At 39.1% G+C, this 23,255-nt stretch overlaps 1 protein-coding gene across 1 annotated transcript in view; it reads right to left on the minus strand.

Annotated features, from left to right (window-relative positions):
• Positions 1 to 22,126: 22,126 nt before the first annotated feature.
• UGGT1 (UDP-glucose glycoprotein glucosyltransferase 1) overlaps positions 22,127 to 23,255 on the minus strand; it is a 130,298-nt gene continuing 129,169 nt past the window's right edge. The window contains exon 42 of the mRNA XM_004276873.3: positions 22,127 to 23,112. The gene's annotated coding sequence lies outside the window, so the exon portion shown is untranslated. The remainder of the gene's footprint in view (positions 23,113 to 23,255) is intronic.

The raw sequence follows: 23,255 nt of genomic DNA on the forward strand, positions 1-23,255 counted from the left end.
CCTGACAGTAATGGAATTAAGCTAGAAATCAATAATGGAAAGACAACAGGAAAATCTCCAGACACTTCGGAATTGAACTATCCACTCTTTTGTGATGGTTAACAGATTCTGGTCACCAGCGCTAGCCCCCGCCACTGCAACGCCAGGAGGCGGGAGAGATCACTAGCACGGCTGTGAGGGAGGAGCCAGCTGCCCCTCAGAAGCGGTGACACTATAGAGCCATTCTCTAGGCAGGGGAGTCCAGCTGGCAGTGATGCCAGCTGGGGCTGTGTAAGCAGTGTTGGGGATATGAATGACTGAGCCACACAGAGGTAATGTGTGAAGTCCTTCCACTGGGAACAGTTTTTTGTAAACATGCTAAGCCATGGGGCGTGTGATCTGCTACTAGGTGCAGAATAGCCAAGGACTAGATATACTATAATAGTGTCTGTACTGTAGTCAGTACAAATCTCTACCTTTTGTTGAAACAAATTTGCTTGTTGGAGCTTTTGGTAAAATACACTTTAATTCCTTTCCAAAAAAACTTCACACTTACAATATGAAAATAAATGCTTCTTTAATGAACAATTAAATGAAAATTATCCAGGACCTTACAGGATTTTTAGTATGTACCATGCATATCTTAGAAGACAGTACATTAGCTTGCTGGGATCATTAGGATATGATCCTAATGGGAGACAGTAATTTATAAAACAGTTACCTAACAGCTTTCCCAAACAGTAGTTCCCCTGAAATTAAAACAGGAGATAAAATTAAATAAAAAGAAGAATCCTCAATGAAATTAAAAAACATAGAACTGAATGAAAATGAAAACACAACATGTAAAAATTGGTGAGATGTGGCTAAAGCAGTGGTGAGAGGGAAATTTATACTACTAAATGCTTACATTAGAAAAGAGGAAAAATTCATATCAGTAATCTTAGTTCCCACCTCAAGAAACTAGGAAAAGGAGAGCAAAATAAACCCAAAGCAAAAAGGAAGGAAGGAAATAATAAGAGCAGAAATCAGTGAAATTGAAGATGAGAAAAAATGAAGCAAAAAGCAAGTCTTGAAAATATTAATAAAATTGATAAATCTTGAATTAAATTGATAAAAATAAAAAGAGAAAAAATACAAGTTACCAATATCAGGAATGAAGGAGGGGATATCGGTATAGATCCTGTAGCCATTAAAAGGATAAAAGGGGAATATTATAAAAACTCTACACCATAAATTTAACAACCTAGATGAACTGTACCAATTCCTAGAGAGTCACAAACTATCAAAACATACCCAAAATGAAATAGATAACCTGAATAAATTCTATTATCTGTTAAAGACGTGGAATCTATAATTTAAAACCTTCCCCAAAGAGAATCTTTATGCTTTGATAGTTTCCCTGGAAAAGTTTATCTAACATTTAAAGAACTAACTTTAATTCTATACAATCTCTTCCAGAAAAAAGAAGAGGAAGGAACACTTCCCAACTCATTTTATGAGGCCCTGAGACCAAAACCAGACAAAGACCATACTAAAAAAGAAAAAATAAATAAAAACTACAGACTAATACCTTCATGAACCTAGGTACAAAATAAAAGGCATACATATTGGAAAGGAAGAAATAAAAGTGTCCCAATCTGCAGACAGTATGGTTATCTAGATAGAAATCTTATTAAAAATAAAATTCCTAGAACTAATAAATGAGTTTAGCAAGGTTGCAGGATACAAGATGAACAGTCATAAATCAGTTGTATTTTTATACACTAGCAACACACAGGTGAAAAAGAGTTTAAAAAAGCCATTGACAATTCCTTCACAAAATTAAATATGTTATAAATGTAGCAAAACACATACAGGACTTGTATGCTGAAAATTACAAAACACTGATGACAGACGTCAAAGAAGCTTTAAGTAGATGGAGAGACATTCCATGTTCATGAATTAGAGGATCCACATAGTAAAGATGTCAATTCTCCCCAAACAGGGTTAACCTAAATGCCAGAAAGATTTTTGGTAGCTATAGAGAAGATTATTTCTAAATTTACATGGAAAGTCAAAAGAACTAGAATAGCTAAAAACATTTCGAAAAAGGAAGGGCGAGGAACCACCTACTTGATGTTACAACTGTACAGTGACAGTAATCCAGACTGAGTAGTGTTGGCAGAGGGACAGACACAGAGAGCAGTGGAACAGCATAGACTGTTCCAGAAATATGGAATCCTCAAATATACACACGCAAATTCTTCCGCGTGATTTTTGACAAAAATGCAAAAGCAATTCAACAGAGGAAGGATACTTTCTTCAGCAAGTGGTGCTGGAAATATTGGACATCCATTGGCAAAAACATGAACCTCAGCCCAAGTTGCACACCTTCTAAACATTTAATTCTAAATGGATGTGGATTTAAATATAAAATGTTAAACTATTTTAAAAATTTATGAAGAAACATAGGAGAAAATCTTCAGGACCTAGAGCTAAGCAAAGAGTTCCTAGACAAAGAAAAACTGGATAAATTGAACTTCATCAAAATTAAAACTTTTGCTCCATAAAAGAAGCTGTTAAGAGGATGAAAAGACAAACTATAGACTGGGAGAAAACATTTGCAAACCACTTATCCTACAAAAGACTTGTATAAAGAATATATAACTAATTCGAAATTCAACAGTAAAAAACAAAAACAACAGTCCAATTAGAAAATAGACAGGGCTTCCCTGGTGGCACAGTGGTTGAGAGTCCGCCTGCCGATGCAGGGGACACAGGTTCGTGCCCCGGTCCGGGAAGATCCCACATGCCGCGGAGTGGCTGGGCCCGTGGGCCATTGGCTGCTGGGCCTGTGCGTCCGGAGCCTGTGCTCCGCAACGGGAGAGGCCACGACAGTGAGAGGCCCACATACTGCAAAAAATAAATAAATAAATAAGAAAATAGATAACATGAACAGGGGACATACAAATGGAAAATCATGCAAAAAGATGTTTGACATATTAACCATTGGGGAAATGAAAATTAAGACCACAATGAAATATCAATATACATCTATTAAAATGACTAAAGGTAAAAATAGTGACAACACCAAAAACTAGTGAGGAAGCAGACTCTGGATCTGTTACACATTTCTGATGGGGATGTAAAATGGTACAGCCAGTCTGGGAAATAGTTTGATTTTTTTATATGCCTAAACGGTTACTTGCAAAACAATCTAGTAATTACCCTCTTGGACATTTATCCCAAAGAAATGAAAACATGTTCACACAAAAACCTATACATAAATGGTCATCCAACTTTATTCATAATAGCCCAAACCTGAAAACAACCAAAATTTCCTTCAATCGGTGAATGGTTAAAAAAATCTCTGGTGCATCCATATAATGGAATACTATTCAGCAATTAAAAAATAGCAAACTACTAAAGTACACAAAAACTTAGATGGATCTCAAGGGAATTATGCGTAGTGGAAAAGAGTCAGTAATCAAAGGTTACATACTGTATGACTCCACTTTCTATATGACATTGTATAACGTTTCGGAAATAATCGAACTATAGAAATGAAGTACAGATTAATGGTTGCTGAAGGATGGGGCAGGATGCTGGAAGTGAGAGCAAACCTAAAAGATAGGACAAGGGCATTTTTTCATAATCTTGATTGTGGTTGTGGTTATATAAACCTGTATATGATATAGATCAAATTGCAGAGAACTACATACACACACACACACACACACGTACACACACACACATGGCGAAGGTAGGGGAAGGGTAAATGGGACTCAGTACTATTTCTGCAACTTCCTATTGAGTCTGTAGTTATTTTTTAATTAAAAGTTTTTTAAAGGACTTCCCTGGTGGTGCAGTGGTTAAGAATCCGCCTGCCAATGCAGGGGACACAGGTTCGAGCCCTGGTCCAAGAAGATCCCACATGCTGTGGAGCAACTAAGCCCATGAGTCACAACTACTGAGCCTGCACTCTAGAGCCCACGAGCCACAACTATGAGCCCATGCCCCACAACTACTGAAGCCCACGCTCTAGAGCCCACGTGCCACAACTACTGAGCCCACGTGCTGCAACTACTGAAGGCTGAGTGCCTAGAGCCCATGCTTCGCAGCAAGAGAAGCCACCACAATGGGAAGCCCGCACACTGCAACAAAGAGTAGCTCCCACTCGCCGCAACTAGATAAAGCCCACGCAGCAACGAAGACCCAACGCAGCCAAAACTAAATAAATAAATGAAAACTTTTTAAGTTTTTTAAAAGCTAAAAAACAGTTGCAAAAATGAAAAGGTAAGACACAAGTGGGGATAAAATATTTGCAAAACATATATTTGTCAAAGGATTTGTGTCCAGAATCCATAAATAAGTCTTAAAACTTAATAAGAATACAAACAGCCCAATCTTTTAAAAAAAAGGACAAAATATTTGAACAGACGCTTCACCATAGAAGATATACAGATGACAAGCATATGAAAAAATATTCAACGTCACTAGTATTAGGGAAATGAAGATTAAAACCTCAATGAGACCACTACACACCCACTAGAATGGCTAAAATTTTAAGACTGACCATACCAGGTGTTTGCAAAGATACAGTGAAACTGGAAGTTTATACCCTGCTGGTGGAAATAAAACATGGGAAAATCATTTTGGAAACCAGTTTGACTGACAGTATCTTACAAAGTTAAACATACACCTTCCACGTGATCCAGTCTGTCCAGTCCTAAGTATGTACCCAAGGGCAATGGTTGCCTATGTTCATACAAAGGCTTATCTGTAAATGTTCAGAGCAGCTTTCTTTTTGGTAGCTGCCACGACATTGACTGAGCCAGGACATCACAGCCAGCGAGGGGCAGAGGGCAAATTTATACACTGGAATTTCTCCGTGTTTAGAGTTCCGTTTTATTCCCATACTCTCATGGGTATTTATACCTGCACAAAGGATTGGGGGCAGGCAAAACCTGGGGCGGCAGAGACGTCAGTTCATCAGTCCATCCCCTCGTCCTAGAGAATTTGCATCTTTGTCCAGCCACTCCAGCCCTCATAAGCAGCTCTCTCAAGTGGTTCCCACTGTAGGCAAGGAAGGTGAAAGGGGACCCAGCATCCTGCCGTACACCTTCATGCACCTCCCATCTCCAGCCCCACCCTCCCAGGGCCACCTCTCTAAAACATCATTTCCTTATTTCCTTTATCAAACTAGCAAGCAATTTTTTAAAGTGCTGATATCAACGGCTGCTGACAATGCAAAAAAAAAAAAAATCACACACACGCACGCACGCGCGTGCGCACACTCTCACTCATATACAGCTGGTTCTGGCAGGCATATATTGCTTTTTTTTTAATAAATAAATAAATTTATTTATTTATTTTTGGCTGCGTTGGGTCTTCGTTGCTGCATGTGGGCTTTCTCTAGTTGCAGCGAGCGGGGGCTACTCTTCATTGCGGTGCGTGTGCTTCTCATTGCGGTGGCTTCTCTTGTTGTGGAGGACGGGCTCTGGGTGCGCAGGCTTCAGTAGTTGTGGCTCGCGGGCTCAGTGGTTGTGGCTCGCGGGCTCGCAGGCTCTAGTGCACAGGCTCAGTTGTTGTGGCGCACGGGCTTAGTTGCTCCGCGGCATGTGGGATCTTCCCAGACCAGGGCTCGAACTTGTGTCCCCTGCATTGGCAGGCAGATTCTTAACCACTGAGCCACCAGGGAAGCCCCACATATATTGCTTTTAAACCTTAAAAATGTTCATACCTTTTGACCATGTTAGGAATTTATCCTAGAGAAACAAGTTTAGCTGTTAAAAAAAGAATTTAGCACTCAGTGAAGTATTTACAATATGAATAAGTGGAAACAATTATAACATGTTCAACAAAATACAGAAAAATTACTCCCAGCCTCAAATTCCATATTAAACCAAATATCATCAAGTGTCAGGGCAAAATTAAAACATCTTCAGGCACATAGGGACTCAAAAATACCTCCCATGTATTCTTTCTTAGGAAGGATGTCCTTTGGCAAAACAGGGTAGGAATCCAAGAGAGAGGAAGCCCTGGAATCCAGCACATCTGCCCTGGGCTCCAACAGCAGAGAGGCAAAGAGGGGTGTCATGTGATGGAGACTGGTGGGTGAGTCTGGTCTTGAGCCCCCTCAACCAGGATGGAGCCCAGACTCAAAGATGGGGGGATGCAGGGCAAAACTCACACGTCCAGACAATGAGGTGGATGTGTATTGTGGAAGATGATAGAAAGGCATTTGATAGACCTGTTGGACCACTTGGGGGACAATTAATGCATAGAAAACTAAACAAATGAGAGTGAGAGAGACAGTTAATCTAGTTAAAATAGGTTATTTCAACAAGGAAAAAAGTTGTAACACATAGCTTGTTTCAGAAGCAAACTCTTGATTTAGCCAAATAGTTAAGCTACTGTATTCATCTGCTAGGGCTATCATAACAAAATACCACATATGGGGTGGCTTAAACAATAGATATTTATTTTCTCACAGTTCTGAAGGCTAGAAGTCCAAGAGCAAAGTGCTGGCATGGTTGGTTTCTGGTGAGACCCAATTCCTGGCTTGTAGACAGCTGCCTTCTTGTTGTGTCCTCACTTGGCATTTTCTCCGTGGGTGCACATCCCTTGTGTCTCTCACTCTTCTTGTAAGGACACCAGTCTCATTGGATTAGAGCCGACTCTTATGACCTCATGTAACCTTAATTACCTCTTTAAGGCCTCATCTCCAAATACGGTCACATCAGGGGTTAGAGTTTCAACATATGAATTTTGGGGGCACACAATTTAGTCCACTACAGCTACTATACTCAATGGTGTGGGAGGGGAAGTGACCAGGCAGGAGATGTTTCTGTAGGGGGGCCAAATCCTTAGTTACCATGAGTATCAAGAAATAGTAATATAGGGCTTCTCTGGTGGCGCAATGGTTAAGAGTCCGCCTGCCGATGCAGGGGACACGGGTTCGTGCCCCGGTCCGGGAAGATCCCACATGCCGCGGAGCAGCTGGGCCCATGAGCCATGGTCACTGAGCCTGCGCGTCCGGAGCCTGTGCTCCGCAACGGGAGAGGCCACAACAGTGAGAGGCCCACATACCGCAAAAAAAAAAAAAAAGAAATAGTAATATAGAAGGATATTCTTGAGAAGTTTGGAGGGGAATACTGGAAGAAATAGCTTAAAGAGTTGAAAAATATTCGCCTCTGGATGGAGCAGCAACTTGCTGGTTTTTCCATGTACTTTTTTAAGCACTATTTGATTTTATTAAACTTTTGTGGTAGACACTGTGATGTATTTGCCAAAAGCTAATCCTCAACTCACCCAGCCCCCTGAAAAAGCCGTTGAGGGAGGTTGGGAGAATTGACCTCAGCTCAAGGGGTGGGCTTGACTGATACCCAGTGGCTGGCTCTGGAACGGGAAAGGCTTTCCCAGTCTTCTGGGAAGGTCCTTCCTGACATGAAAGATGGGGTTGCCACCATGGGAAGTCAGTTTCTCCCACCATGTGGACAAAGAAACAGGCAGCACCCAATGCCATGGGTGGCTATCTTAGTCCAAAGCTGATGCTGTGGCTGCCAGAGCAGAGAAACAGGAAGAACCTAGGACCTTAGTGGCATCTCTGAACACCTGAATCACTCAGCTGGAAGACTGTCCTCACTCTGACTTCTGACGTGTGAACTAATATGTTTTCTTATTAGGTGTGCCAGCCCAAGGAGGATTTCCTCTTATATGCACCTTAAAGCATCCTAAGAGATACAACTCCATTCATGTATAAAATTGCTGAAAGTAAAATGGTATTTTAAAATGTAGTACATACAGTATGGTCATATTTTGATACGTACATATATGTAAAATATATATGCAAATACATGAAAATGTTAATAGTTGTAATCTCTGGTAATAGAATTTTTTCTTTTTTCTGTATCCATCAGGTTTTATTCAATAACAAGTATTACTTGTGCAACTGGATAATTTTACTACATTCTTCCCTTGATTTGCTGATGGTCAAACTTCTTTTGTTTTAAGTTTTATTAAAAATATATTGCAGGGGGCTTCCCTGGTGGCGCAGTGGTTGAGAGTCCGCCTGCCGATGCAGGGGACACGGGTTCTTGCCCCAGTGTGGGCGGATCCCACGTGCCGCGGAGCGGCTGGGCCCGTGAGCCATGGCCGCTGAGCCTGCGCATCCGGAGCCTGTGCTCCGCAACAGGAGAGGCCACAACAGTGAGAGGTCCACGTACCTCAAAACAAATAAATAAATAAAAAATAAATAATAAATGTATATATATATATTTCATATTATTTGGTAAGGACATTGTAAATGTGGCTTTATTTACTCATAGTAAATACTGCTAACTCTCATTCAATATGATGCCAGTATTACCCTTATATCGAAACCAAGCAAAGACATTGCAAGAGAAAAAAACTACAGGTCAGTATCTCTTATGAATATAGATGGAACAATCCCCGGCAAAATATGAGGAAACTGAATTCAGCAATATGTAAAAAGAACGATACTCCATGACTATGTGGGATTTATCTCAGGAATGCAACCTCTGTTTTAAAAATCAATGTAACACATCATATCAATAGAATAAAAAACAAAAAGCACATGCTCATCTCAATAAACATAGAAAAAAACTGACAAAATTCAACAAACTTCATGATAAAATCACTCAACAAACTGAGACAATAAGGGAACTTCCTCAACTTGATAAAGGGTATCTATGAAAAACCAACAGCTAACATCATACTTAATGTTGAAAGAATGTTTTCCCTACCAAGACCAGGAACAAGACAAGTATGTCCACTACCACCAATTCTATTCAAAGTTGTACTGAATGTTCTAGTCTGTGAAATTAGGCAAGAAAAATGAGTAAAGACATCCCAATTGGAAAGGAAGAAGTAAAACTATACCTATTCACAGGTGACGTGCTCTTGTATATAGAAAATCCTAAAGAAATCCACTAAAAACTATTAAACTACTAAACAACTATTAAACTACTGAACAAGTTCAGCGAAGTTGCAGGATACAAGCTCCGTGTACAAAATCAATTGTATTTCTAGACATTTGCAATGAACAATGCAAAAATGAAAGAAAATAATTTCATTTACAAAAGCATCCAAAAGAATAAAATACTTAGGAGTAAATTTAACAAAAGAAGTGAAAAAATTATACTCTTTAAACTACAAAACATAGTTAAAAGAACTTAAAGATCTAAATAAATGGAAAGACACCCGTTGTTCATGGATTGGAAGAACTATTGTTAAGATAGCAATACCCCACAAATGGATATAAAGACTCAACACAATCCCTATCAGAATCCCAGCTGGGTTTTTGTTTTTTGTTTTTTGTAGAAATTAACAAGCTTATTCTAAAATTTGTATAGAATTTCATAGGACTCAGAATAGTCAGAACAATTTTGAAAAAAAAGAACAAAGTAGAACATTCTTATTTTCAAAATTTATGAAGTTACAGTAATCAAAATAGTGTGGTACTGCCATAAAGACAGACATAAAGACCAATGGGATAGAATGGAGAGTCCAGACATAAACCCTCACATGGTGCTGGGACAACTGGAAAGCAACATGAAAAATAATGAAGTTAATCCCTTACCCGACACCATAGACAAAAATTAACGCAAAGTGGATATAAGACCTAAATGTAAGGGCTAAAAACTATAAAGCTCCTAGAAGAAAGCACAGAAGTAAATCTTCATGTTCTTGAATTTGGCAGTGAATTCTTGGATATGACAAAATGTGTGAGCAACAAAAGAAAAAAACAGGTAAATTTGACATCATCGAAATTAAATGTTTTTGCTTCAAAAGACACTGTCAAAAGTGAAAAGAGGGCTTCCCTGGTGGCGCAGTTGTTGAGAGTCCTCCTGCCGATGCAGGGGACACGGGTTCGTGCCCCAGTCCGAGAAGATCCCACATGCTGTGGAGCGGCTAGGCCCGTGAGCCATGGCTGCTGAGCCTGTGCATCTGGAGCCTGTGCTCCACAATGGGAGAGGCCACAACAGTGAGAGGCCTGCGTACCACAAAAAAAAAAAAAAAAAGTGAAAAGAAAACCCACAGAATGGGAGAAAATATGTGCAAATCATATATCTGATGAGAGCCTTGTATCTTGAATATATAAATACCTCTTTCAATAATGTTAAAAAAACACAATTTAAAAAATGGGCAAAGGCATTTTTTCCAAGGAAGATATTCAAATGGCCAGTAAGTACATGAAAAGAGACTCAACATTATTTATCACTAGGGAAGTACAAATCAAAACCACAATGAGATACCACTTCACATCTAATAGGATGGCTCTTTTTTAAAAAGGAAAATAAGTGTTGGTGAAGATGTGGAAAAATTGGAAAACTTGTACGTTGCTAGTGGGAATGTAAAATGATGCAACTGTTGTGAAAAATAGTATGGAAGTTCCTTAAAAATTAAATATAGAATGACCATATGATCCAGCAATTCCACTCATACATATTTACCCAAAAAATTGAGAACAGGGACTCAACCAGATACTTGTACGCCAGTGTTCATAGCAGCATTATTCATAATACCCAAAAGAGAGAAACAACCCAAAAGTCCATTTAGATGAATGGATAAACAAAAGGCTGTGTGTACATGAAATGGAATATTATGCAGCCTTGAAAAGGAATTAAATTCTGATACATGCTCTGCTGTGGACTAAGTTGTGTCCCCACCCCCCAAATGTATATGTTGAAGCCCTAACCCCCAGCGTGATGGTAGTTACAGGTAGGGCCTCTGAGAGATAATTACGTTTAGATGAGGTCATGAGGGTGAGGACCTCATGATGGGATTAGTGCCCTTATAAGAAGAAAAAGAGACACAAGAGCTCTCTCTCTGCCATATGAGGACACAAAAAGAAGGTGGCCATCTGCAAGCCAGGAAGAGAACCTGACCATTCTAGCACTCTCATCTCAGTCTTTAAGCCTCCAGAACTGTGAAAAGTAAATTTCTGTTGTTTAAGCCACCCAGTCTTTGGTATTTAGTTATGGCACCTTGAGACAACTATGTCATGCCACAGCATGGATGAACATTGAGGACATTATGTTAAGTGAAATAAGCCACACAGAAAAGGATGACCATTGTATGATTCCACCTATATGACGTACTAAAAGAGTGAAATTCATGGAGACAGAAAGTGGAATAGTGGTTATCAGGTGCTGGGGGTAGTTGTTTAATGGGTACAGTTTCAGCCTGAGCTGATAAAAAAGTTCTGGAGATGGATAGTGGTGATGGTTGTTCAACACTGCAAATGTACTTAATGCCACTGAATTTTATACTTAAAAAAAAAGGTTAAAGTGGTAAATTTTATGTTATGTATATCTTACCACAATAAAAAAGTGCAAAAAAAAAAAAAAAAACCATGGATTTGACAGACTGAAAGAAGGAATAGGTTACTACATTATTAGAGTTGGCAATTTTTTAAAAAAAGCAGCAATCATTTCTTTATTTTAATTGAAGTATAGTTGATTTACAATGTGTTAGTTTCAGGTGTACAGCAAAGTGATTCAGATATATATATAAAAGAATCTGAAAAAGAATATATATATTATATATATTCAGATATATATATGAAAAGAATCTGAAAAAGAATATATGTGTGTGTGTGTGTGTGTGTGTGTGTGTGTATATATATATATATATATATATATATATAAGCTATTACAAAATATTGAGTATAGTTCCCTGTGCTATACAGTAGGTCCTTGTTGGTTATCTATTTTATATATAGTAGTGTGTATAATTTAATCCCAAACTCCTAATTTATCCTTCCCCCTCCCCTTACCCCTTTGGTAACTGTAAGTTTGTTTTCTATGTCTGCGGGTCTATTTCTGTTTTGTATATAAGTTCATTTGTATCATTTTAAATTGAGGTTTTGATTTGCATTTTCCTTATGATTAATTAGGATATTTGAGGATATTTTCATGTGCTTATTGGTCATTTCTTTATCTTCTTTTGAGAAATGTCTATTCAAGTCATTGCCCAGTTTTTTAATTGAGTGGGTTTTTTCTTTGCTTGTTTTTTGTTTTGTTTTTGCTGTTGAGTCATAGGAGTCTCTATATATTCTGGATATTACTCTCTTATCAGATATGATTTACAAATATTATTCTTGTTCTGTGGCTTGTCTTTTCACTGTCTTGATAGTGTCCTTTGATACACAAACTTAAAAGTTTTTTGATGAATTCCAATTTACTTTTTCTTTTACTATGTGTGCTTTTAGTGTCATAATTAAGAAACCATTGCTAACTTGGTAGGGTTCAACCTCATTCTTTTGCATGTGGCTATACAGTTTTCTCAGCACCATTTTTTCAAAACAAGACCTTTACCCCAACAAATGGTCTTGGGACTCTTGTTGAAAATCAATTAACCATATTGTGAGAGTTTATTTCTAAGCTCCCTATTCTATCAGTCTATATCTCTAGATTTATGCTAGAGCCACACTCTTTTGATTACTATAGCTTTGCAGTAAGTTTTTAAAATTGGGAAGTGTGAGTCCTCCAACTTTGTTCTTCTATATCAGGACTGCTATGGCTATTCGGAGTCCCTTGAAATTCCATATGAACTTTAGGATGAGTTTTTCTATTTCTGCAGAAAATGCCAGTGGGATTTTGATAAGAATTGCATTGAATTTGTACATAAATTTAAGAAGTACTGTCATTTTAACCATAGTAAGTCTTCTAATCCATGAATGCAGTATGTCTTTCCATTTATTTAGATATTCTTTAATTTCTTTCAGCAATGTTTTCTGGTTTTCAGTGTACAGTCTTTCTCCTCCTTGGTTAAGTTTATACCTAAGAAAATTATTATTCCTGAAGCTGTGCAAATGGAATTGTTTTCTTAATTCCTTTTTGGATTGTTCATTGCTATAGAAATATAGTTGATTTTGTGTGTGTTGATTCTGTATCCTACAGCATTGCTAAATTCAACTTTCTTTGTAGATTCCCTGGGGTTTTATATTGGGCTGGCCGAAAAGGTCATGAAAACCCGAACGAACTTTTTGGCCAACCCAATACATACCGTGCCTTCTGAAAACAGAGATAATTACCTCTTCTTTTCCAATTTGAGTAACTGTTATTTTGTTTTTCATGCCTAATTGCTCTGGCTATAACTGCAGTACTATGTTGAATACTGACAAAAGTAGGCATCCTAATCTTGTTCCTGATCTTAGGGGGAAAGTTTTCAGTCTTCCACCACCAAGTTTATTAGCTCAGTTGGGTTTTTCATATATGGCCTTTATCATGTAGAGAACATTCTTCTATACCTAGTTTATTGAATTTTTTTTTAATCATGAAAGGGTGTTGGACTTTATCAAATTCTTTTTTTTTTTTTGCATTGATTGAGATGATCGTGTGGTATTTTTCCTTCATTCTATTAATGTGGCATATTACAATGAATAATTTTCATATGTTGAACAACACTTGCTCTGGGGCTAAATCCCACTTGCTCATGGTGTATAATCCTTTTAATATGCTAGAATTCTATTTGGTAGTATTTTGTTGAGGGTTTTGGCATCTGTATTCGTTAGGGATATAGGCCTCTAGTTTTTTTGTAGTCTATGTCTGGCTTTGATGTCAAGAAGCTAGCCTATGGAATGAGTTAGGAAGTGTTCCCTCCTCTTCATTTATTTGGGAAGAGTTTGAGAAGGATTGGTTTTCATACATCTTAAATATTCGGAAGAGTTCACCAGTGAAACCATCTGGTCTTGGACTTTTCTTTGCTGGGAGGTTTTTTTAATTACAGATTCAATCCCCTTTTTATAGGTCTAGTCTGATTTTCTATTCCTTCTTGAGTCAGTCAGCTTTGATAATTTGTGTGTTTATAGGAATTTTCCCTCTTGTTGGCAAACAATTGTTTGTAGTATTCTCTCATAATCCACTTTATTTCTGTAAAATCAGTAGTAATGTCCCCACTTTCATTTCTAGTTTTGACTGAGTCTCTCTCCTTCCTCCCCACCCTCATCAACCTAAAGGTTTGTAAATTTTGTTAATATTTTCAAAGAACCAACTTTTGATGTCACTGATTTTTCTCTATTGTTTTTCTACTCTCTAATTCATTTATCTCTGCTCTAATCTTTGTTATTTCCTTCCCTCTGCTTGTTTGGGTTTAGTTTGCTCTTCTTTTTTCTAGTTCCTTAAGATTTACATTTAGATTATTAATTTGAATTTTTCTTCCTTTCTAATGTAGGCATTTACTGCTGTAAATTTCCCTCTTAGCGCTCCATCCCATCAGTTTTTCAATATTGTGTTTTTATTTTTATCTATCTCAAGGTTTTAAATGTTTTGTGATTTTTTTCTTTGACCCATTGCTTATTTAAGAGTGTGTTGTTTAATTTTTGTAAATTTCATTATTGTGAAATTTCCAGTTTCTCTTCTATTATTGGTATCTAGTTTCATTCCATTGTGATCAGAAGTTACTTTGTATGATTTCAGCCCTACCAAATTCATTAAGAATTGTTCTGTAGCCTAACATATCATGTGTCCTGGAGGGTGTTTCATGTGGAATTGAGAAGAATACATATTCTGCTGTTTCGTGGAGTGTTCTGTTTATGTCTGTTAGATCTAATTGGTTTACAGTGTTGTTCAGGTCCTCTACTGTTATTAGTCTTCTGTCGGACTGATCTATCCTTTTTGAAAGTGGGTACTGAATTGTCCAACTATTATTATAGAACTATTTCTCCCTTCAATTCTGTCCATTTTTGCTTCATATATTTTAGGGCTCTATTGTTAGGTGTGTACAAGTTTGTCATTATTATACCTTCTTACTGGATTGAACCCTTTATCAATATATAATGTCCTTCTTTGTCTCTTATAACTTTTTTGAATTAAAGTCTATTTTATCAGACAATAATATAGTCACTCCAGCTCTCTTTTGGTTGCTATTTGCATGGATTATCTTTTCCTATCCTTTTACATTCAAACTCTTTGTCTTTGTATCTGAAATGAGTCACTTGTTGACAACATATAGATCATGTTTGTGAAAAAAACATTTTTTCCCAATCTTTGCCTTTTAACAGGAGAGTTTAACCCATTTACATTTGAATTTAATACTGATAAAAATATTTACTTCTGCCATTTGGCTTTTTGTTTTCTGTATGTCATACGTTTTGTTTCTCAATTCCTCAATTACTGATTTGGCAGGGGGGTATTTATTTGAACTTTTGAAGTGTACCAGTTTGATTCCCTTCTTTCCTTTTCTATATATTTTTATATTACTTTCCTAGTGGTTACCTTAGGAATTACAATTAACATCATAAACGTATATAAAAACCTGGTTTGAATAATACCAACTTAGTTTCAATAGTGTACACTCTGCTCCGTATATCTCTGTTCCTCCCCCATTGTTTTGTCGCAAATTATATTTTTATACATGTTGTGCTCATTAACAAAATTTTTACTTTATGTATTTGCCTTTTAAATCATATGGGAATAAAAGAAGAGTTATGAAGTAAAAGTAAATGATACTTGTTTTTATATTTACCTAGGTAGGTACTTTTACCAATGTTTCTTCTTATGACTTTAAGTTACTGTCTCGTTTCTTTTCATTTCAGCCTGAAATATTTATTCTCTTTAGCATTTCTTGTAGGGTAGGTCTACCAGTAATGAACTCCCTTGGCTTTTGTTTATCTAGAAGTATCTTAATTTCTCCTTTATTCTTCAAAGATAGTTTTGCCAGATATAGAATTCGTGTTTGAAAGTTTATTTTTATTGTTTTAAGGACATAAATATGTCATCTTACTGCCTTCTGATTTACAAGGTTTCTGTTGAGAATTTGGCTGTTAATCTTATGAGGATCCCTTGTACATGATGAACTGCTTCTCTCTTGCTGCTTTCAAAATTCTGTCTTTGGGTTTCAACGATTAGACTATGTATCTTGGTGTAGATTTCTTTGAATTTATCCTGCTTTTAATTCATTATGCTTCTTGGAAGTGTAGATTCATGTCCTTCAACAGATTTGGGAAGATTTTGGCCATTATTTCCTCAAATACATTTTCTGCACTTCTTTCTTCTCCTTCTGGAACTCCAATGATGCATATGTTGGTACATTTGATGGTGTCCCAGAGGTCCCTCAGACCCTGTTTTTCTTTCTGCTCCTCAGACTGGATAATTTCAATTGTCTTTAATCTTCAATTCTCTCATCCTTTTTTTCTGCCTTCTCAAATCTGCTGTTGAACCATTCTAGTGAATGTTTCATGTCAGTTAGTATACTTTTTGGCTCCAGAATTTGTTTGGTTCCTTTTTATAATTTCTTTCTTTTTAAAAAAATATTTTCATTTTGTTCATGTCATTTTCCTGATTCCTATTAGTTCTTGGCCCATGACTTCCTTTAGCTCATTGAGCATATTAAATCGGTCAACTCAATATCTTTGTCTAATAGTTACAATGTCTGGGATTTCTCAAGGATAGTTTCTATCAAATTCCTTTTTTCCTGAAACTGGGCCATACTTTCCTGTTCCCTTGTAAGTTTTTAAACTTTTTGTTGAGAAATGGACATATAATACCCAGAGGGTATTATGTTAGCTTTGGAAATCTGATTCTCCCACTCCTCTGGGATTGATAAATTTTGCTTGTTGAGGGTGGCACCATCTGTGACTTTTCCAAACAATTTTTGCAAGGTATGTATTCCTTGTGTGTGGTGCCTGAATTTTCTGTTCCATTATCTCTGCAGTCAACCAGTGACTTGAGAACAATTTAATTGTCTGTCTCCAGCAAGGAAAAAAAAACGCTCCTGTCTCTTTAAATCTTCTTTTTTAAAAAATTAAATTATTTATTTATTTTTGGCTGTGTTGGGTCTTCATTGCTGCATGCGGGCTTTCTCTAGTTGCAGCGAGCAGGGGCTACTCTTTTATTTATTTATTTATTTTGCGGTACGCAGGCCTCTTACTGTTGTGGCCTCTCCCATTGCGGAGCCCGGACGCGCAGGCTCAGCGACCATGGCTCATGGGTCCAGCCACTCCACGGCATGTGGGATCTTCCCAGACCGGGGCACGAACCCGTGTCCCCTGCATCGGCAGGCGGACTCTCAACCACTGCGCCACCAGGGAAGCCCCAGGGGCTACTCTTCATTGTGGTGCACGAGCTTCTCATTGCAGTGGCTTCTCTGGTGGAGCACGGGCTACAGGCGCCCGGGCTTCAGTAGTTGTGGCACATGGGCTCAGCAGTTGTGGCTCACAGGCTCTAGAGCGCAGGCTCGGTAGTTGTGGCACATGGGCTTAGTTCCTCCGAGGCATGTGGGATCTTGCCAGACCAGGGCCTGAACCCATTGTCTCCTGCATTGGCAGGCGGATTCTTAGCCACTGCGCCACCAGGGAAGTCTCTTTAAATCTTCTGATAGATAACCCCAGGGTTAGTCACTGCTACTGAGGGCCAAAACCAAGGCAAGTTTCTATGCCAGTTCCTCAGGCATCACTAGACGAGCCCAAATGCATAAATCCAAATGTTTTGAGGACAAGGTCACCACTACCCACCCTGGCACCAGCCAGCTGCTCCAGGAACTCAGCCAAGATGGTGCTAAGGAATCAGGAGTGGTAGTTGGCTTGTGCCTGCCCCTAACTTACAAAAGATCAGAAGCCTCTCCCTTCATGAAGTGCTCACAACCAGCACATGAAGTGCTGGTTGTTATAAGTGTCCAAACATGTTCCAGAGTTCCAAAGTAGTTTATTTCAATTGATCTTTCCAGCTTAATCGTTGACTCAGCAGAGTGACTGACCCCAGATCTTTGTAGCCTGTCATTTTGCTTGTTGTCACATCTACTCTGTATTTTTAAGTAACGTCATTAGGTGCATACATATTTAGGATTGTTAATGTCTCCTTGATTAATTGACTTGTATCATCATAGAATATCCTTCTTTTTCCTCTGGTAATTCTCATTGTCTTGAAGTTCACTCTGTCTAATATGAATATAGCCACACCAGTTTTCTTATTATTAGTGTTTGTGCGAGACAGTTCTTAATGTCAACCTATTTCTATTTAATGTGCATCTCTATAAATTGCTTTTTAAAATACAATCTGAAAATCTCAGACTTCTATTTAGAGTGTTTAAGACCATTAATATATAATGCAAATACTGACTTTTTCAGTTTAAAGACTACGGTTTAATTTGTTTTACTATTTATCTCCCCTACTTGTTCCTTTGCGTCTCCTTTCCTGCCTCTTTTGGGTTGATTGAGTTTTACATGTTTTTTTTTTAATTGAAAATTAAAATTTTCCTGTCTCCTCTTGTTTTTTGTTTGTTTTGATTTTTGGTATAACTATATTTTTTCAAATGGTTGCTCTAGGGAAAACAATATGCTTTCTCAGCTTATCAGTTTATCTTGCATTACTGTCATACCAATTCATAATAATGTAAGAACATTATAACTCCCATCCTTTGTGCAATTGTCATGTATCTTACTTCTACATGTTATATACCCAAAATATAGGTAACATTTTTGCTTTAAGCAATCAATAGTCTCTTAAAGGAAAAATAGTATATTTACCCACATACTATTTCCAGCGCTCTTCATTCCTTCCTGTAGACATGAATTTCTATCTATCTGGCATCATTTTCCTTTTAGCCTGAAGAACTTTTACCATTTTTTTTATAGTACATGTCTACAAGCAACGTATTCTCTTGACATTCAGTTATCCTGAAATAGTTTTATTTCATTTTCACTTTTGAAAAATATTTCCCCCACATAATGTTAAGACAGATTTTCTTTCTTTCAGCACTTTAAAAATGTTATTCCTCTGTCATGTTCTTTTTTCCTGATAAAAAGTCAGCTATCATTCTTTTCTTTTTTAAAATAAATTTATTTATTTATTTACTTTTGGCTGTGTTGGGACTTCATTGCTGCACGCAAGCTTTCTCTAATTGTGGCGAGCAGGGGCTACTCTTCATTGCGGTGCACGGGCTTCTCATTGCAGTGGCTCCTCTTGTTGCGGAGCATGGGTTCTAGGCACGCAGGCTTCAGTAGTTGTGGCACGTGGGCTCAGTAGTTGTGGCTCACGGGCTTTAGAGCACAGGCTCAGTAGTTACGGCGCAGGGGCTTAGTTGCTCTGTGGCATGTGGGATCTTCCCGGACCGGGGCTCGAACCCATGTCCCCTGCATTGGCAGGCAGATTCTTAACCACTGCGCCACCGGGAAAGTCCTCAGCTATCACTCTTATTGTTATATCTGTGTATGGTATGTCTTTTTTGTTTTCCTGACTACTTTTTAAAGATTATCTTTGGTTTTCAGCATTTGACTATGACATGCCTAGGTGTGACCTTCTTTGTATTTATCCTGCATGTGTGTGTGTGTGTGTGCGCGCGCGCATGCACGTGCATGTGCGTGTGCATGTGCGTGCACTGGTTTGGGGGGTGGGGGGTAACACACAGTGAGGCCGGACAAAGATCAAGAGAAAAGCTAGAAGAGTTTTACAGTTTTGTTATATCACAGTTCACACCATGCAGGACCCCTCGGGGGAAGCACTAGGGTTGGTCACTAGGAAGAAGGCAAGGCAGGAACTGTGGGCAAGAGCTTTAACTGTGGTTTCCCCAGGAATGAATGGGTGAGGCAGGGTAAGACTGGCTAATTTGAATATTTCAATAAGCTCTGGAGCATAGGAGATGTCCCTGCATGTCTTATATCTGGCCTTGGGCGATTAGGGTGGGTATATAGTGGCCCAGAGTTGAAGAGTCCAATAAGTGAAGTGGTTGAGGGTGTGGACTAGATTGGCTGTTCAAGAGAACTGACTGGCCTTTAGCCAGGGCCAAAACTGGGTCAAGAGAGCATTTTTAAGAAACTGTATTTCTGGAGTCACTAAGGCTCTTGGATCCATGAGTTGTTTTTAATCACACTTTGACAATTTTTGGCCAGTATTTCTCCAAACATATCTGTTAAACTGCTTGATACTGCCTCACAGCTTATTACATATATTCATTTATGATTTTTCTCAATCGTTTTTCCCTCTTTGCTTTTCAATTTGGATAATTTCCATTAACCTGTCTTCAAGTTCTCTGATCCTTTTTTTTAAAAGTTTGCAGTGTTTAATCTTAAGCCTACCCATGAAATTGGTTTTTAAAAATTTCATCTCTCCTAAAATTCCCCACATCTTCATCCTTTGTGTATATCCATTCCTATTGTTTCTTTAACATATTTATAATTATTTCCTTTTTAAATAAATTTTATTTATTTTTTGGCTGCAGTTGGGTCTTCATTGCTGTGCGCAGGCTTTCTCCAGTTGCAGCAAGCAGGGGCTACTCTTCATTGCAGCGCATGGGCTTCTCATTGCAGTGGCTTCTCTTGTTGCGGAGCACAGGCTCCAGGCGCACAGTAGTTGTGGCTCGCAGGCTCAGTAGTTGTGGCACACGGGCCTAGTTGCTCCACAGCATGTGGGATCTTCCCGGACTGGGCATCGAACCCATGTCCCCTGCATTAGCAGGGGGGTTCTTAACCACTGCACCACCAAGGAAGTCCCTGTAATTATTCTAAAATTCTTATTCAACAATTTCAACATCTTGGTTGCCTGCAGATCTCTTGACTTTTTCCCCCTTGTTTATGTGTCCTAATATTCATTCCTGTTTCTTACGTCTGATCTGTGATTGTATACTGGACATTCTGAGTGATATAGAGACTCTGGATTCATTAATTTTCCTACGAAAACTGTTGGGTTTTAGTAGGGAGTTAAGTTACTATTGGATCACCTTGATTCTTCGAAGCCTTGACTTTACACTTTATTAGAGTGGTTCTATTTTAGTTTTGCCCTTAGTCCTAGGGCCTAGACCCGAGTTCAGCGGAAAGCCCCAAATATTTACTGAGCCTCTCTAACTCGGTGGGACATAAACGCCAAACTTTCCCTCCCCAGCGCCAGACATCTTCTGAGCTTTTCCAGCCTTCCAGCTGTTGCTTTGTTTGGCCCTCTTGGAATCCTGCTTTGTTCAAGCATAATTTAGGAGTCAGCCAAGGATATGAGGGGAGTATGCACGGCAAATTCAAGGCTCTGTGGCTTCCTCCTTTCTGGGATTTTCTGCCTTCAATTTCCAGCTGCTTGGGCAGCCTCTGAACTCTGACTTGGTTCCTCAGCCCTGTAGAACAGCCACTTTTTGTTTTATTCCCTGTGGGCCACATGAGGAATAGTTGCTTAAATGTGGATCTTATCCAGTGTGTTTCTCTTCTTTCAGGGGTTGGGTCCCCTCCAGTTTTTGCCTGTCTCTGATCACTTTCCAGTGCATTTCAACAATGTATATATATTTACTGGTTGGTCTGATACAATGCTCTTGCCACTGATGGAAGCCAGACTATAATCTAACTTCTTTTTACCTCTTTATCTGGTTGATGGTTATACAAGTGTTTACTTTGAAAATCTATCAAGGTGTATGTTTGTGTACTTGTACCTTCAAATGCTATACATCAATAGTAATTTTTTTACAAGAAAAAAGAGGTTTCATGTGGGTACCCAGTTTAAAACCCCTCAGGGGCTTTCTGGTGGCTCTGGATCAACTCAGATCCCCACTCCAGCACCTCGCTCCTGGCCATGACTCTAGCCCCAGAGGTTCACTTGCAGCTCCTTAAATGAGATACACCAGCTCTCCAACCTCACTGTATCCCCACCTCCCTCATTCTACACAGATAATGCCTACTGATTCCCCAAACTTGAGTTTAAGCATCCTCTCCTTGTAGAAGCTTTTCCTGACCACCAAACCCCTCGTTCCCTCCTCCACCGTAGGTGCCCTCTGTCATGTTCTCACAGCCACAAGGTCCCTCTGCCCAACCTCCACCTCTGCAAGCGCTCCCATTACACCAGCTTGCGGTGTCCAGTGAGCACCTGAATGGCGGGAACCGTATCTTCAACCTTAAATCCAGCCCCAGCGTAGGCGCTCAGAGAATTTGCAAAATGAACAAAGTCCGTGCCATCCTTCCTGTTACGGTTAGTGCTTCTGGGGCAGCTTGCCTGCCAGATCCTGCCTGGGGCAGTCCCCCAAACTTGGGGACCTCGGAAGAGGCCTGGGTGCTCCCCTGAGAATCTAGAGAATTGGCTGCACCTGGACCTAGCTCCTCAGCAGACAAGGCGTTCGGGTAAAGCTCTTCCTCCTGTCCAGGCCTGCTGCTTCTGTCAGATGGAGGGATGGAATTTCGAGCTCTAACGACTTACCTTTCCTAAGCATAAAAGCTGAATGATGGACCAGACGGTTTTAAAGAAGAGAAGGAAAAGTTTATTGTGTTGAGCAGACCTTATTTTCATTACAGTACCAGGAAATTCATTCTCAATCCATTTCAGGCGCAGAGGGCTCTGTAGACGTTTACTGTCCCGGTGCTTGTTCCCGAGCAAGGGGCAGCACCTGGACCTTTGTTGCATTTAATGGAACAGGATTACAGTAAAATAGAAGAGTTACAAAGGTTTTTGTTTTTTTTTTTAAGTACAGTTTCTTTAAAAATTCTAATATTTTTCTTTGTTTTTTCCATGTTTACCTTATTATTAGCAAAAACTGGTTGGAAACCACCGTACTTGATAATCTTTTCTCAAATTGCTGACCTTAGGTTAATGTATTTTGCCATTTTTATTGAGAAGAGGAATTACGTCCATTTCTCTGGAAATCTAAAAGGTGACACGTAAGGCAATGCATAAATTACAGGTGGGATGAAGGCCTTGCCTCAAACCCTAACTTGTGTCCTACTTACATCTGCCGCATTTGGCCTCTGTGTTGCTAGGTAATTGGAAAAGACTCAGGAGATGGCCTCACTTTCGGACTGCTTCTGGGGAGCATGCAGGTGCCTGAAGCTGATTTCGTGGTTTGTTTTTATAAGCTGTCAGCACTCAGTGACACCCTGAGAGGGAGAGATCCTCTACTCAGTGCCCTGACTCACCGCCACCCAGAAGCTTCATTTCTGTATTAGATTGAGAGATCAAAGACCAAATAATGAAAGAGAAACTGGTATCCTCCAGATACTCTGAAGTACCAACAAAGACCTGAGTTAATGACGTCGAATTTGTGGAATTCAGTCAGGTTATTACCAAAGTCCTAATAAAGATCCTTCCTCACTGTAGCAAGACTGGGAAAATAGGAATTTAAATTACAAAGGTTATCCCACCAAACTAGACACAAAACAGCAATATTCAAGTTGATTAACCCTTATCATCCCACAAAAGTGTCCCCATAAAAATCAAATGCTTAGGGCTTCCCTGGTGGCGCAGTGGTTGAGAGTCCGCCTGCCAATGCAGGGGACACGGGTTCGTGCCCTGGTCCAGGAAGATCCCACATGCCGTGGAGCGGCTAGGCCTGTGAGCCATGGCTGCTGAGCCTGCGTGTCCGGAGCTCTG

Source organism: Orcinus orca, chromosome 7, assembly GCF_937001465.1.
Source record: "Orcinus orca chromosome 7, mOrcOrc1.1, whole genome shotgun sequence".
In the NCBI taxonomy this organism is placed as follows: Eukaryota; Metazoa; Chordata; class Mammalia; order Artiodactyla; family Delphinidae; genus Orcinus; species Orcinus orca.